At 35.5% G+C, this 12,332-nt stretch overlaps 1 pseudogene; it reads right to left on the bottom strand.

The window, feature by feature from the left end:
- Positions 1-12,332, bottom strand: part of LOC132181757 (nicotianamine aminotransferase 1-like) — a 30,522-nt pseudogene that overhangs the window by 14,360 nt on the left and 3,830 nt on the right.

The following is a 12,332-nucleotide window of genomic DNA, read 5'->3' as shown; positions in this document are numbered from 1 at the left end:
TTGCTATGATTGTGCAAGGCAGTGTGCCATTTCTAGAAGTTGATAATTTCACAAATTAATACTACCTCTATGTATTGTCTTTTAGGATGTCCAAAAAAGAAAAATAAAAAAAACGTCTTATATCTAAATCCTGGACAGACTCATTATATATATATATATAGCTAGCCCGGCCATATATATATGGCCGGCCAGGTACATGGCCATATATATATATATATACTGGCCAGTTATATAGGCAGTATATATACGGCCATATATATATATATAGCAGGGAGTGTTAATTAACGACAGAGTAAGCTATATATATTCAAAAACCAAATTCATATACATGGAGTGAAGCTAGCATTATATTCCTCATGTAAATATATATATCAAATTCAAAATATTAGACAATCAAATTCAAAATATTAGACGGAATTAGCACAAACATCACCCAACCTAGCATGCAAACACCAAATCCAAACCAAACAAATAAATAAGTACAAGGATGCATGTACATATATATATACCTGTGAGGAGCTCTTGTAGGAGCTAAAAATGGAGGGAGAGAGGACGACGGGCGGCGGGTTTAGCTGCGGGGGTGCGGAGGAACAGTACAATCGTGACAGAGAAACTGATCCCTTGAGAGAGAGTATATATACGATACACGGTGGAGAAGAGAAAAAAAAATGCTCAGCTTAATAAAGAAAGACTTTGGGCAGAAGAAAAAAAAAATCCTTAGCTCCAGCAATGGCGCTCGGAAGAGAAAAAATGATGCTTGGGAGAGCAGAGAGAACCCGGCTGGAAATTGCCTGGCCAGCTGGGGGAAAAGAAAAAAAAATTTCAAAACGCGCGCGCCAGGCCTCTTAATTAAGAGGCATGGCGCACTGGCCGGAGATGGATGGGACGCGCACGCGGATCGGAGCACGCACGGAGACCGTTTCCTGACGTGCCAAACATGGCCCGTCAGGAATTATATATATATACCTATAATTATCTGAAAAAAAAAAAAAGAAATATCTGATATATACATATAATTATATTTAATTATAATTTTAAATATCTGATAATTATAATGTTATATAAAATTGTACTTATAATTTTATATATATTCTAACGTGGCGATGTCCAACGTCAGAGAACGTCTGACGTGGTGATGTGCCACGTCAGCATTTTCTGACGTGGGATGTGCCACGTCAGCAAGCATCTGACGTGGTAAGTCCCGCCATGTCAGTAATTATATCAATGTTTATTTTTAAAAAAACTGAAATATTTTCCCGACGTTCTTACATTTTACACGTTAGATTTTTCTAACGTGTTTGTCGTAGCACGTCAAAAAATTCTGACGTGTTACTATTCATGCATCAGGAAAAATTTCCCTGATGTTTTATATTTTAAACGTCAGGAAATTGCTGACGTGGCAAAAAATTTATACTGTAGCACACGTAAGAAAATGCCATTTTTTTTTGTAGTGGTACCTGCATGAAGGTTGAGGGGTTAGAGGTGATATCGAGATAGCTCTTGAGGCTCTCCACAAACTAGAAAAAGGAAAACACAGTTACTGATTGTTATGCATGCACTTGGGATGTTTGCATTTCATATTGAGAAAATATAAATAAAATAAGTACTTAATACATTTAAGTGGACCCAAGCTCATTAACTTAGGCTTTTGAACTAGAAGTGATGTCGTAATATGTATATTATTTTGTTGTTGTTTGATTCCATTGATATTTCTCTTGCCAACACTAATTAAGTTCATCATGAAATCAAGGTAAAAACATTAATTCATCTTCAAAGCAAAAAGGTAACTCCATCCCTATGGCACAACCACATCTAGCAATTCATTTTCAAAATTTTTTTTCCTATAAGCAATCGCACGAAGAACCTCCACTCGAAAGAACCTTATCATCTACACTATATAGACTGGTTTAGAAGTGGTAATTCATGTAAGTGTGTCAGGTTCGGGACGTGTCGAAACATAGGTATAAGAATATATAAGTCAACTTTAACTCGACCAATTTTGTGTTGGGTTCATGGTAGATTCGCAGGTTATGTCAAAAATTGCTAGCTCTTATATTGCATTTTGGGTTTGAGTCGTGTCAATGCATGAGTATAAGACTGTACAATCAACCTTAACCCAAATCATTTGATTAGATGGGTCAGACACCTCAACCCTAAGTCAATAATTTCGTACTGAGTTCATGTCGAAATCACGGTTATCGAGTCGTCTAAAAAACTCTCAACCCTAAGCGTTACTATGTCAAATATCTCAATTGTGAGATATAGATTGATTGGAAGAAGAGAACACCAACCCCAGATTCCTGAAAGATGCCATTGAGGTCATTTGTCACGATCCAACCAAGTCGCCATCCAGGAACAATCCATCTCTTTGATAAAGACCCAAGTGTTAAAACAGGCACAATTGATCCGAACACTCCCATGGGCACAAATGGATTACTCCCAAAAGTTAGATGGCCATAAACTTCATCTGAAATCACAAAAATCCCAAGTTTTCTAGCCGTCTCTGCAATCTAAGTTGACAAAAACACAACAATTGAAACTTTTAGTTTACAACATTGTTTTCTTCAAAATTTACGACATAGACATATGCAAACAAACGTACCTTTTTCAAATGTTGGTTTGTAAAGACATTTCCACATGGGTTGCTGGGATTGATGATAACCATAGCCACTGTATTCTCATCCGCAAGAGCGTCAACAGAATCAAGATCAACGTCCCAGTAAGATCGAAGTGGCGAGCTTCAAGGTTACTGCAACCCGCACGAGCTTCATATTGCGAGTAGCCTGGTCTAGGAAGCAAAATGTTAGCACCAAGACGCGCAAGAACAGATACTACAATTTCTATTGCTTGGGTGCAACCAACTGTGAGATACACATCATCTGTGATAATTGGTATGGAACATCTTTAGAAGATGTTCTGCAACAGCTCTGTCATGAATTGAAGCAACAAGATTATCATTTTCATTGGATAATTAGTTTCTTTTTCCTATAAATAATTAAGGATGTTCAAAGTCTAAGGCAAGCAAACAAGAAGACGTTTTTAGAACCTTTTGAGAGGTAGCTTAGCTTCACCTTTGTTGTGTGCTAGGAGAAGCTTTTGTTGAGAGCTTTCATTGATTTCCATCTCTCAAACCACATACCATTATCAAATGTTCAACCATTTGAAGTCTACCGGTAAGTTAGTAGGGAAGTCACTTATAAATCATTGGCCAGTGAGGAGCTGGAACTACTGTGGAAGTAAGGAGGCAAGTGAGGAGCTGGAACTACTGAGGAAGTAAGGAGGCAAGTGAGGAGCTTATATGCGTACAAAGTATCTTAGTATTTTACAAGGAGGTTTGTAAGTTTACTATGGATGTACTTCGAATTTTTTATAGTAAGTAGGGCTGAGCAAATTAACGACTAACCGACTTTCGACCGACACCGACCGTTACCGACTAGATGGAGGATGGTAGGCAGCATGATTTTTTTTATTCCGAATTTTTCAGTTTGGTAGGCGGAAGAGGTTTTTTAACCGAACCGACTTTACTGACAAATTTGTCACTTTTCCACATACCGAAATTACTGACACCAACTTTATTGACTTCCGATCGACACCGACTTTACCAACCGCCATTCGGTTCGAAATGCAAAATAAAATAAAATTTGGCGGAATAAGTCGGTGAAATAACTGACTTTACCGATATTGTTGGTTCGAAAGGCGAAAATAAAATTTTTCTACCGAAACCGATATTACCGACCGACGCTCAGCCCTAATAGTAAGTGATTTCCTAGGTATGACTGCTATATAGAGGTTTTACCTTTGATATGTATAAATGATTTTTACTTTGTCACCAAAAATCTGGTGTGATTGTGTGATGTGTTTTATGTGTGGTTTGTATGATTTCTAATTGCTTTAGAAATTTTGTTTATTTACTGCATAATTATGCATTGGGGTTGGTTTCCGCTCCATTCAAATTCATTAGACTGGGTTGGAGAAATTTCATCTAACTTAGTTTGAAGGAAATATATGTCCTAAAATGAATGTTAAATTATAGCTATTGCACCTCGTGCATCAATGGCGGAGCTAGAAATTCATTTTTGGAGGGGTTGAATTAAAATGTAATTACAAGATAATTTTTTTTTTCTTTTTATATACTATATTTCTACTATATACAAAATATATGGTCAATACAATTCAAAATGGAAATAAAGTATTTTATAAAATAATATGTCTATCAGAAAGAGTATATCTATCAAACTTCATAAATGTATCAAAATTAATATATCCGTAACATAACATGTATGCTTAAGTGTAAAAAGAAAAGAATAAAGTGTTTGAAATTGCAGCCTACGCTATTCTAGAGAACTAATTTCCCTTTTAATATGGACAACTAATTTTTATGCAAGAAACTTATCCTCCATCTTGTAATGAAGTATTGTTTTAATAACTCTCATTATTAAAAATGCTCGTTTGGTAGTCAGCGTAGACATTAGAAGAGTCAAATAATACAAATCAACCTATCAGTAAGATGGTGTACGCCTTTGATTTTATTTTATTTTTGTCTCTATTAGTTATCGACATAGATAATTTCACAGAGGAAGACAAATTTTATAATTTTAGATGATTAAGCACAGCAAGTAAGACTGCTTCAACTTTAAATTTTAAATTAATTTTCTGTTGCTCAAAAAAATCAAGAGAATATAATACTTTTCCAAGAGACTACATGCATCATCAATTTTAAACAATTTATAATAAGCAATCCAAAACTAAGTTAAGTATCAAAAGTTTAATCGCCCTTCAACTTTAACTTAATTTAATATATCTTTCTTAACATCATTGTTAGAGATTCGAGATTTTGGTAAATTATTGTGTCAATAAAAAAATTTCAGTTTCTATCACTTTGAAAGTTAAAAAAAAAAAAAAAAAACCACAAGCTTGACATGGCTACGTGAGCTATTTGATTCCTTTTCATGATGACTTCTAAAATCATTTTATGTTGAGTTAGTGAACATAAATTTGTATTATTCTTCATCTTACATGAATTTATGCTGATGATTTGAATGAACGATCAAGTAGTTTTAAATTGTTTGTTAATGTTTTTATTAAAAAAACAAGAAGTTTTATCAAACAAAACTACTCGAGGGTTTTCAAACATATATACCTCCTTGCCTCAGCTACACCAACGGTGGGAGAGTAGCAGTTGAACTAAAAGGATCGGACAGCATCAGCAATGGCCTCTGTTGCCGAAGGTGTAGTCTAATAGCTGGGAAACATCGTAGGGTCGGGACGGGCGATAAGGCTGGGTATCGGTCATATCGGTCCGGTTAATGGGCTTATCGGTCGGTTAACCAATAAGCTATCGTTAACCAAATCCTAATCGATTACCGACAGATAAGAAATGTTAACCGAAAATTATCGATCATATCGGTAATCGGTTAAATCAGTTTGGGCTTTTGTGGGCTTTTTATTAGGCTTTTAACTGGTTGCTAATTTGATTAAAAATTAATTGTTTTGGAAGCCCAAATACGTTTTGTTGGGCTAAAGCCTAAAATAGCTTATTAAAAATTAGTTATTTTGGAGTATATTTTTGGCTAAAATAGTTTATTGAAGCTTTTTTTTTTTAATTTTTTTTTTAATTTTTTAATTTTTTTATAAATATAAATATAAAATTATAAAAAATTAAAAATTAAAAAACTTATTGGTCATATCGGTTTTTCGATAAAAAATTATTAACCGACCGATTACTGATCGATAAGCTTATCGGTATAAAATTTTTAACCGATTACCGACCGATAACTATCAGTTACGGTTACTATCGGTTCGGTTAAATTTGATAATCGGTAATCGGTTAATCTGCCCACCCCTAATGGGCGATAGGAATTGTGGACCGTTGATCGTCCTTGTTACGATTTGCCATCAGCTGGTTGAGAACACCTCAGACGAAGATGGAGGAAGCGTTTAGCTGAATTAGCTCCTGGTTCACTTGAAAACCCCACTTCTTGTTTCCTTGCTCCATATCTTGGTGGAAGGAAACAACAAAGGTTGTGTGTATGTGGTGTGGTCGCCTTTAAATTATACAGCCATGACTAATTACTTTATTTTCTAATCCATACAAATGCTAATTATTTTATTTCTTTTTTCAAACAGGAATATTAATTAATAATCATGATAATTTGGGAAGGACAAAGAGGGAGAGATATTTAATAATGGCCATGTTGTCTGTTTAATTATGTGGACAGACAAAAGTTTAATATTCAAGCTATCCTTGAAAGTTTGATATGTGATAATTATTCCAAAAGAGAAAAATGAGAGGTTAATAGAGACTTTATGGTAATTTTATTAGTGTTGAACTATAGTAAAATGAACACTTTACACGGATGCCATTCGTGTCGTTTTATTTTATTGGGTAAAGTTCATCTAACTCCTTCAAACTACCACCCATATAATAATTTACTCCATAAACTATCAATTAGGACAATTTACCCCCAAACTACCAAAACAATGACAATGTACCTCCAACTTTAAAAAATGACGAAATTACTCTTACTAAAATAAAAATAAAAATATTAAATTTTAATTTTTAATTTCTTTTCAAATTTTTAAGGATATTTTTGTCTTATCGAAAATTCTATAGGAGTAATTTTGTCATTTTGCTACCATTGGGGGTACATTATTATTATTTTGGTAGTTTGATGTATAAATTGTCGTAATTGATAGTTTGGGGGGTAGATTGTCATTAGGGTGGTAGTTTAAGGATGTTAAGTGGACTGTACCCTATTTTATTTTTGTCATTTTTTTATGTGTGAGTGAATGAACATATTTGGATTACTTTAAAAAAAAAATACCATGATGGCTCAAATGCTTTATATTTATATATTTATTTAGTTTTTAATTGAGCAATCCCAAAGTTTTTTATTTTATTTTATTTTATTTTTTGGTATCATCTCATAACATAATTAGCCATTAATTTAGTATTTTTTCAGGAGTAGGTCAATCGATTAGGGATCAGAGTTTGTGAAGCAAAAATTACTAGTTAAAAATAATAATAAAATATTTTCGTAACCTCGATGCTTTATATTTTTATATTTATTTAGTGTTTTATTCAGGAATCACCAAGTTTTTTTTTTTTTGTTTTTGTTTTTTTTGTATCCTTTTATAACATAATTAGTCCTTCAGGGGTAAAGTCAATACCAAAAAAGTACAAGGAAAGCTGAATAGACACTTGATAGTGATTTTATTAAATAATATTAATGCTGAAAATGTTGTAAAATGAATGCTTTACATCAATGCCATTAATGTCATTTTATTTTATTTTATTTTTGTCAGGTCTTTTTTTATGTACCCTTATGTCTCTACGTGTGATTGAAAGAACATATTCGGAGCTGTTAAAAAAATACCATGATGGCTCCAATGCTTTTCATTTATATATTTATTCAGCAATCCCAATTTTTTTCTTTTCTTTTTAACTTTTTGTTCCTTTCATCACATAAGGAACCTTCTCACTTGAAAGCAAAAAAGAAGAGAAAAATGAGAGCTGAAGAGATGCTTCATAGTGATTTTATTGATGTTGAAATATTGTAAAATGAATGCTTTATATGAATGCCATTCATTTCGTATATTTTATTTTATTTTATTTTTTTCATGTCTTTTTTATGTATTGAGTCTATATGTGCGAGGGAAAGAACATATTTGGAGTAGTTAAGAAAATAAAAAAATAAAAAAATAAATCTGATGTATGGGGTCCCTCCTTGGTTACCTCTATAAATGGAAATTGTTTTTATGTTTCGTTTGTTGATTCATTTAGTCGATTTACGTGGCTTTTTCCTATTTCAAATAAATCTGATGCCATGCCCGCTTTTATCAAATTTCAAACAATGGTTGAAAGATTATTCCAAACTAAACTCAAAATCCTTCAAAGTGATTGGGGCGGGGAATATTGTAATCTTCATACATATCTAAAATCAATTGGAATTATCCATCGCCTATCCTGCCCTCACACGCACCAACAACAAGGTAGTGTCGAGTGAAAGCATAGACATCTAATTTATACAACTCTTGCATTCCTTGCAGACAGTGGGGTTCCAAAATGTTTTTGGGATTAAGTGTGCCAAACTGCGTGTTATCTCGTTAACAGACTCCCTACACCCTTACTGAAAAATAAATCCCCCTTCGAACAATTATTTTCCAAACATCCAGATTACAAATTCCTACGCATTTTTGGCTGTGAATGCTTTCCCAATCTTCGTCCATATAATACTCACAAATTTTAATTTCGTTCCAAATCCTGCGTGTTCTTAGGATATAGCTCCTTACACAAAGGGTATAAATGTTTTCACCGTGAGTCACGTAGGATGTATATCTCAAGAGATGTTGTTTTTCATGAGTCTATCTTTCCATACAAAATCAAATCCATATCCCCAAATGTCACACATCCAGATTCACTTCCAATATACATCTCCTCTGTTAGGTTAGGATTTGGCACATTCGGTTTGCATGTAAGTTGTTGAAAATGAACACCTCAATATGTCCAAGAAGTAGATTCTAGAAGGCAGGTCCGGACCCCCAAAAGCCAGGTTCGGACCCAATTTCCAGAGAATACCTGTTGAAGAGCCTGTCCGGACCGCCAGAAGCTGGGTCCGGACCTGATTTCGAGAAACCGTATTTTGAAGGGCAGGTCCGGACCGCCAGAAGCTGGGTCTGGACCTGATTTCCAGAAACTGCATTTTGATGAAGAGGTCCGGACCGCTAGAAGCTGGGTCCGGACCCCATTTCCAGAAAGCCTTGATCTTTATGAGATGTCCGGACACAAGTGTTGGAGGTCCGGACATCGCTAGGTTACGCATATGTAACCCTAGCCATGTCCGGACCCCAGATTAGCCCTGTCCGGACATGGCTGCTTTATTTTGTTTTATTTTCTATTTAAACACGATTTTGCTACATTTATATGTACGTATTTTTTGGAGAGCAAAATCAGAGAGCTTAGAGAGAGATATTGTTCTAGCTTATTTGAGAAGGGATTAAATACGTGAAGCCAATCGGAGTTCCGGTGAAAGGAAATCTTATAGAAGAATTGTGCCAGATGTTCTGAAAAGGGCTACTGCGGTAGAAGTCAAGTGGGTCGCTTGTCGTGTACAAGGAAGAGTAAAATTGCAAAGGTTTTGTAATTCTTCTTGTATTCCTTATTCTTCTTATAGTGGATTGATTTCCTGGGTTTGGCTGCCCCGGAGAGGTTTTACATTTAGAGAGTTCTCTAAATGGTTTCCTCTTCGTAACCAAATATCTGTGTTCTTGATTTTCATTACATATCTATATTTGGTTGATTATTGATTGTTAGGTCAGATCTTATTCCGCTTAATATTTGTGAATCACCTAGACATTTGAATAGGTGTCGTTTGGAGTCGTTTTAGAATTTTCAATTGGTATCAAAGCGGGTTCACTCTGTGAAGGATTTATTTCCTGAGTGTGATCCGAGACTCCATATCAAATGTCTCATACTGTTGCTCCTAATTCTCTTCCCGTCTTTGACGGAACAAATTATACGCTTTGGAAAATTCGTATGAGAGCATATTTTAAATCCATTAATGTTTGGCATATTGTCGAATCTGGATGGACACGTCCAGAAAAAGTAATAGCTGAATGGACAACAGAGGAAAAGAATAATGCTACTGCGAATGACAAAGCTATAAATGCTATTTACATCTCTGTTTCAAATGAGGAATTTTCTAGAATTTCTAGATGTGAAATAGCTAAGGAAGCCTGGGAAACTTTAGAAATCACACATGAAGGAACTAAGGTTGTTAGAACTTCAAAAATTCAAATGTTGGTTTCTCAGTTTGAGGAGATTAGAATGCAGGAAGATGAAACTTTTGATGAATTCTATTCAAAGCTTAGTGCCATTAGAAACTCTACCATTAATTTGGGAAAGAAAATGGATGATGCTAAAGTGGTGAAAAAAATCTTAAGATCTTTGCCTGAGAGGTTTATTCCCCAAATTGCTGCTATACAACAGAGCAAGGACTTAGATACTATGAGAGTAGAAGAACTTGTAGGTTCCCTTCAAACCTTTGAGCTAATTCTTCCTAAACACAAGAACACCAAAAATATTGCTCTTAAGGCAAAAAATGTTAAGGTTGACTCTTGTGGTTCATCTGATGAGGATTCTGGAAATGAGGAAGAAATTGCTATGTTTGCTAAGAAGTTTAGGAAATTCTTTAGAGCCAAGAAAGGAAATTTTAGAAATAGCAATTCACAATTTTCTGAGAAATCTAGAAATGAGAATGTTGAGAAAGGAAAGTCACCTAGAGGTATTAAGTGTCACGAATGTGGAGGACATGGGCACATTCGTGTTGACTGTGCTAACTTGAGAAAGTCAAATGGCAAGGCATTTAATGTGACTCAAAGTGATGAGTCAGACAAGGACGATGCTGAACAGGGAGTTAATTACTTAGCATTTGGAGTTAGTTATGAGAGTGAGCATGAGAATAGTGAGTGTAATTCTCAAGACAAACAAGGTGTGTCCGATAATGATTCGGAAGAAGAAGATGATTTGCAAAATGCTTATACTAATCTCTTTGTGGAATACACTAAACTGAAAAAGCTGAATAAGCAGCAATTGAAGAAACTCAATGAGTAGAGAGAGATATTGTTCTAGCTTATTTGAGAAGGGATTAAATACGTGAAGCCAATCGGAGTTCCGATGAAAGGAAATCTTATAGAAGAATTGTGCCAGATGTTTTGGAAAGGGCTACTGCGGTAGAAGTCAAGTGGGTCGCTTGTCGTGTACAAGGAAGAGTAAATTGCAAAGGTTTTGTAATTCTTCTTGTATTCCTTATTCTTCTTATAGTGGATTGATTTCCTGGGTTTGGCTGCCCCGGAGAGGTTTTACATTTAGAGAGTTCTCTAAATGGTTTCCTCTTCGTAACCAAATATCTGTGTTCTTGATTTTCATTACATATCTATATTTGGTTGATTATTGATTGTTAAGTTAGATCTTATTCCGCTTAATATTTGTGAATCACCTAGACATTTGAGTAGGTGTCGTTTGGAGTCGTTTTAGAATTTTCATCCTCTACACCACTCCTCCCACACGTCTCCTTAGTCCAATCTGTTGCCAACTCCAGTTCCACACAAGTGTCCAACATGAGTTTGTCTCCTTCTCCAAACACAACTCTATCACCCGTGTGTGCATCTCCAATTGTAAATGTAGATGAGCCTAATTCTCCAACACCTACCCGAATACATCCCATGGTCACAAGAGCACGTAACAATATACACGGACCACTGCAATTTCATGATGGAACAATCAGGTATCCTCTTGCTCATGCTCTAGTTTCTTAGACCTCACCATCACTGGTTGAACCAACTTGCTTCATAAATGCGGTCAAGGTTCCGAAATGGAGCACAGTCATGCAGGTTGAATTTAATGCTCTTCTAAAAAACAAGACATGGACATTAGTTCCACCCTTTCCAGCTCATAACGTGGTTGGCTGCAAATGGGTGTTTAGACTCAAGTGCAAAGCCAACAGCAGTATTGAACGACACAAAGCACGGCTTGTCGCAAAGGGATTTCACCAACAAGCAGGGATTGATTTTGGAGAGACTTTAGCCCGGTTGTCAAACCAGCCACAATTTGCATAGTGTTGTTCGTAACTTACTCTGCAGGCTGGAAAATGAAACAAATTGACATCCATAATGCTTTTCTACATGGATTTCTTTGAAGAAGTCTACACGAGCCAGCCACCTGGATTTGTACATCCCTCACTACCTCATCATCTATGCAAGCTTGACAAAGCTCTTTACGATTTGAAGCAAGCTCCCTGTGCCTGGTTTGCACATCTAAGTGGCACTCTCCTATCTCTCAATTTCGTGGCGTCAAAGGCTGATTCATCACTTTTCATTTATAAATCTGATGTTGTTACCATTTATATTTTAATCTATGTTGACGATATAATAATTCCAACTTCAGATAAATTAGCCATAGATGAATTACTGGAACACCTTTGTGTGGACTATGCAATCAAGGATCTCGGCAATTTGAATTTTTTTCTTGGAGTCGAAATATTGCATCTCAAGTCCAGACTTCTCCTCACTCAACATCGGTACATCATGGATCTTCTAAAACGGACAAATATGATTGAGGCAAAACCAATATCGTCTCCTATGTCATCATCGAGCTCTTTGTCTGCTTTCTCTGGTGATAAAATGAATGACCCTTCTCTATATCGAAGCACGGTAGACTCTCTCCAATATCTTTCTCTCACTCGTCCAGATTTGGCGTTTGCTGTAAATCGAGTGTGTCAATTCATGCATAGTCCTACCAAGCTTCACTGGCAGGCTGTTAATAGAATTCTCAG

Source organism: Corylus avellana, chromosome ca5 (assembly GCF_901000735.1).
Source record: "Corylus avellana chromosome ca5, CavTom2PMs-1.0".
Classification (NCBI taxonomy): domain Eukaryota; kingdom Viridiplantae; phylum Streptophyta; class Magnoliopsida; order Fagales; family Betulaceae; genus Corylus; species Corylus avellana.
Note: the sequence above shows the minus strand (reverse complement) of the source record. Positions and strands in the feature narration are given on the sequence as shown.